The sequence below is a fragment of the Euprymna scolopes genome, chromosome 7 (assembly GCF_053919585.1).
Source record: "Euprymna scolopes isolate OS-2025 chromosome 7, ASM5391958v1, whole genome shotgun sequence".
Lineage (NCBI taxonomy): Eukaryota > Metazoa > Mollusca > Cephalopoda > Sepiida > Sepiolidae > Euprymna > Euprymna scolopes.
In genome coordinates, this window is record NC_136488.1 from 94,093,391 (window position 1) to 94,099,306 (window position 5,916).

Below are 5,916 nucleotides of genomic sequence, written 5' to 3' on the forward strand. Positions count from 1 at the left end.
TGTCTCATTTATTTTTAATCATTCATTTAATCAAATGTTACCTCTTGTCTCTGATAAACATATGAGGTGCGTTCAATAAGTTTCCATACATTTTTGTACAGGCATCTAAAATTGTTGTAGACTCTTGAAAATTAAGTATGTTATTGCTATACATCTTATGAGATGACTGACCAATTTTTATGATTTCAGGTTCAAATGAACAGCTACAGCACGAACTGGAATACACCCTACTAAAACCTGATTGTTACAGCTGGTGAATTTCAAAATGATGATTTGGACCTGAGGACTCTTTAGAAGAACGATATGCAGTAAATTTCTGTTTTAAACTTGGAAAAAATACTACAGAAATGTATGGAATACTTCAGACTGCTTTTTGACCATCTTGCATGAATCGAGCATTAGTTTTGAATGGCATAAGAGATTCAAGGAAGACAGGGAGTTTGTGAGGAATGATGAGAGGTGTGGGAGGACTAAGAAAGTCAGAACACCAAAGTTGATTAGCTAAATAAAGAATTTCATAGATAAGAACTGTCGTGTGTCTGTAGAGATAATAAGTGCACAATTTGATATCAGTGTGGGAACTGTACACACAATTATTCATCAGAAACTGAGGATGTGGAAGATTTGTGCAAAGTTTGTCCCAAGGGTGCATAGAGAAAATCAGAAAGAAAAACACTGTCATGACAGCAAGGAAATAGTCGAGCTGACCGATTCAGATCCCGCAGGTTTTGATGCTCTTCTGACCTGCGATGAAAGCTGGATCTACTGCTATAACTCAGAGACCAAGAAACAGAGTTCCAAGTGGAAACATGTTGGCTCTCCTAAACCCAACAATGCCAGACAGAGCAAATCCATCCAGAAACTTATGATGGTCCCTTTTTTGACAGCACAGGCATGATCTACATGCACTGGGTTCCCACTAGACAGTCAGCAAGGAATACTATGTTGAGGTTTTAAGGGAGTTCAGGAAGAGATTTCATCAGAAAAGGCCAGCACTCTTCAAATTGGGTTAGTGGCATTTCCACCAGGACAATGCACCAGTCCACAACTTTATCCTTGTCACAGACTATTTGACCAAGATGGGCATCAAAACCGTTCCTCACTCTCCCTATAGTTCAGACCTTGCTCCCTGTGACTTTTGGTTATTTCCTAAGCTCAAGGAAAATCTTAAAGGCTATTGTTATTAGACAATTGAAGAAGTGAAAAAGGCTGTGACAAGGGTCATTAACACGCTCACACACTTAGGGCCTTCCAGAAGTTGTTGGAATTATACAACATGTGCATTGCAGCCAAAGGAGATTACTTCTGAAGAGGACTAGAGTTTTATGTGTGTATTATCAATAAAAGTGTGCATATATAAAAAGTCTGGAAACTTATTTAAGGCACCTCGTAATTAATTTAAAATTTATATATATATATATATATATATATATATATATATATATATATATATATATATATATATATTGTCTTAACAAAAACCAAGACTTCAAAGAATGGGTTGATAGCAACAAATAATGTATTTCATCGTTAGTTATAATTGTTTCAAGACTATTTGGACAAATTCAAACATTATGTCATTTGAAAATTTTCACAGGAACAGCCTTTCTTCAGACTTATTGAATAAAAAACACTTTAACAATAAAACATTATGGAAACTATTTCCCTTATAAGGAAAAGAAAACAAGCGAAAATATTTTACCTATATCTCATCCTTGCAAAGTATATTTTTAAAGATTTATATATTTACCTATTTTCGTATCTCCATTTAAAAAAAAAACAATTCAAACAAAATATCATACAATGTTACCATTAATTACCTATGTCCATTTAATTTTTTATTAATACTATTCATTGATTTCTTAAATTAAATTTATTTATTCAATTTAAATTATTTTTTCTAATGCGGACTAATCCACTGAGTTATATTGTTGTGATTCTGTGTTAGTTTCGTATCTGGAATTTGCTTTGTTTATTTACAAAAATATCGGCTAACCTATTTATGTGATTTAAGAAAAGTTTTTGTTTAAAACTTATTCAATAAGGAAAGAAAGTTTAACAGTACTTTATACTTAGTTCATTCTCATTCTTCATTTAAAATAAAAAATCTCAATATATTTTTTATTTTATTTCGTTCCTTCCAATTAAGATTTACGATTATCAGATATTTTAGATGTAGAAAGGGAGGTGACTCTGTACGTTCGAAATTTTAAAGGTTTAGTTGAATTATAAGTTCCTATTTACAATGCCCCTCAACGGGACAGAGTTAGACACCAGGGTCGTTTTTTAATGTGGAGAAAAGGAACAAAAATAAAAATTGTCTCAGTCGTGAAGGATTTCTCTTCCACTGACAGAGAACAAGAAATTGAAGTGTAGATCTGAAGAACAGATATTACACCTTGATCTTGATCCGAAGGCCAAGAGTTGAATTATAAGTTACCAAAATCTTAATATGTATCTATAACGATGAAAGAGAAGTAACTCAGACCATTCGATGTGTCTAGGTTTCATAAATTCCTAATATGCATTTATGTTTATTTATTAATTAAACAAATCCAATTAAAACTAGGCTTACCTCTTCAAAACATAAGTCTGTAATGCATATTTTAACCATGATACTGATTTTATTACCAAACATTTAACCTACATTTGCCATCCAACCATAATTTTCTGAGGTTATGCGTGGCTTTAATACAAAATATTGATTGTTAGTCCTAGCTGTTTGTACGCCCTCGTGAAAGCAACCAGTGTACACTGTAGGTCCTCTTCTGAGAGGGCTACAAGGGCGTTATCGTCTGCATACTGTAGCTCCATAATGGATATGGTGTTCGTTCGACCTTTGGCCCTAAATCTGTTGATGTTAAAAAGTCGCCCGTCAGTTCTGTACATAATCCGAACTCCACGGGGAAGATGTTTGTCCGTGAGATGGAGGATAGCAGTAATGAAGATGGAGAACAGGGTTGGGGCAATGACACATCTCTGTTTCACTCCCGTGTCCACCACCAAACAGTACTCCAGTCTCACCCCCAAACATCTCCATCGACAATGCTAGACTGGAAAATGTGGACCACTTCCCATACCTAGGAAGCATCCTATCATCAAAAGCCAACATAGATGATGAAATACAACACCATCTCAGCTGTGCCAGTGGGGCTTTTTCAAGGCTAAGGAAGAGAGTATTTGAGAACCGTGACCTTCTGGTAAAGACCAAAATCATGGTATACAAAGCTGTCTTGCTGCCCACTCTTCTCTATGGATCGGAGACCTGGACCACATACAGGAGGCACGTAAAAACCCTGGAGACGTACCACCAAAGATGCTTCCGAAAAATCCTCAACCCAACCCCACCCCACCACCACTACCTTTATCTGCCCAAATTGCACAAGAAAATTTGGGTCTAGGATTGGGCTCTATGCTCACCTGAGGACCCACAGAAGCCACAACGGAGGACAGTCTTACTCGGACACGAGTGACCGCCGATGATGATGAATACAAAAATATCAATTCGGGAATTAAGTTCTTAAATACCTATCTAATAATAATACATATCCCATTAATAAGCATTCTAATAATAAATCTATTCTTTAGCTCCATGTACGTTTTACTCCAATGAAAGTGGGGGTTCACTTTGTTTTTTTGGATTTAATCGTTCAGAACAAGAGAATTATTTAAAAAGCTAGGATTTTTCAAGTTTTACTGATCTAAAAACAGTATCAATTAATCCCCATTCTTTAATTACTAATATTTTATTTATTTATTTATTTATTTTGTTGAATTCATATTGCTAATTTTTGTTAAGCTATTTTATTGATCTAGAAATGATATCAACTATTTCACCATCAATATGACTAAAATTGTGTTCCCAGTTTGGAACAGTCCTGGATATGACCTTAAACTATATCCAGTGGTGAGGCCCCAGCTTGCGGGCTTTGGGGAGTGTTGAGCCACCCTTTAATTGCCATTGTTCCCAGATCCACTCTGACCCGGAGTGGTAGTACCTGTTAGGGTCCCAACTATGGGTTGAATAGAAACCGACTCGAAAACAACAAATATATTCTATTAAAACATTTTTCTTCAAAATCTTTGGATTCGGCATCAAATAACCTGAAATGGGTTGATATGCCGTAAAACAAAAACAACCAACCAGTTTGGAACAATATTGCTAATCTTTGTTAATCCTTTTTATAGATCTAAATTTCTTATCTAATAATCCATTGTCTTTATTTCTAAAAATGCGTTTCTAGTGTAGAATATTAGATTCCAGATTTGCTTGCTAAATTTGAATCATTCATCACATCTAATTTACATCATTCTTAGCTATTTAACTCTATATTAACTTTGGCCTTACACTGAAAAATCTTTATTTTTCCTAGAATGTTTTTTCTCTCAGCTACATTTAAGATGTGATAGCAAAAATCTATTCCTATGAAGACATCCCTGTATAGCATCCAACCTTTTATTTAATATTTCTTCTTTAGAATTCACTATGTAGACGGCTTCTAGTAAACACAGATTCCACCTTTTTGATTTCCCAGGTCTATACTTACTACCCTTATCTACTAGTGAATAACAAAAATCTATTTTTTATATATATATATATATATATATATATATATATATATATATATATATATATATATATATATATATATATATATATATATATATATACATATATATATATATATACATATATATATATATATATATACATATATATATATATATACATATATATATATATATACATATATATATATATACATATATATATATATACATATATATATATATACATATATATATATATACATATATATATATATATACATATATATATATACATATATATATACATATATATATATATATATACATATAAATATATATATATATATATATATATATATATATATATATATATATATAATTATTTTATTTTTACTATAATAATTAAATACCTACAGACACTAGTGTTTCATCCTTTCGGAAATCTTCAGTGCAGGGTGTCATGATTATACATATATATATATATATATATATATATATATATATATATATATATATATATATGAAGTTCAGTTTTTTTTTTCTTGCTCTGATATTGATGTTAAAAGCATATTTTTTCTATTTCGATTAAAATGGGTGTCACGATTAACACCAGTCGACAGATTCGAACTCTGCAACACGAGCCATCTCTGGCTTGATTAGCAAAGACCGTATCCATTCGGCTACCATAAACCGCGTGAAATAACGTTGAATTTAAATATTTTAATTTTAAATGTTCTTTACGTCAGTCAGACAGGGATCTAAGCATTATACGATGATCTATGCATAAGAGCTAAACTGACCGACTTAATTCAACTGAAAGTGCTCAACGATAAGAAACGAGTTTCTTAAAGGGGCTGTCATAATTATTTTTTTACTATAATAATTAAATACCTACAGACACTAGTGTTTCATCCTTTCATGAATCTTCAATGCAGGATGTCATTATATATATATATATATATATATATATATATATATATATATATATATATATATATATATGAAGTTCAGTTTTTTTTTTTTCTTGCTCTGACATTGATGTTAAAAGCATATTTTTTCTATTTAAAATTTATTAAAACGAACTTCTTAATATACTTAGTCAAGGATATGCGAACAACTTCATGAAGGTTAACTAATTTGCATATTCCTTTGAAAAACGAGTGTTCATTAATTAATTATTCATTTTTTTATAGTTTCTTATTAGATGATTGGTTTAATTTAACTATTATGCTGAATTTATCCATGTAAGTAAAATAGTAACTTGTCTTTGACACATAAGTATGTAATAATGTTTTCTCCTGAAATGCGTTTGTTTAAAAGATCACCAATTTATACAAGTACCTTATAATTTCTTGCAATTATTTA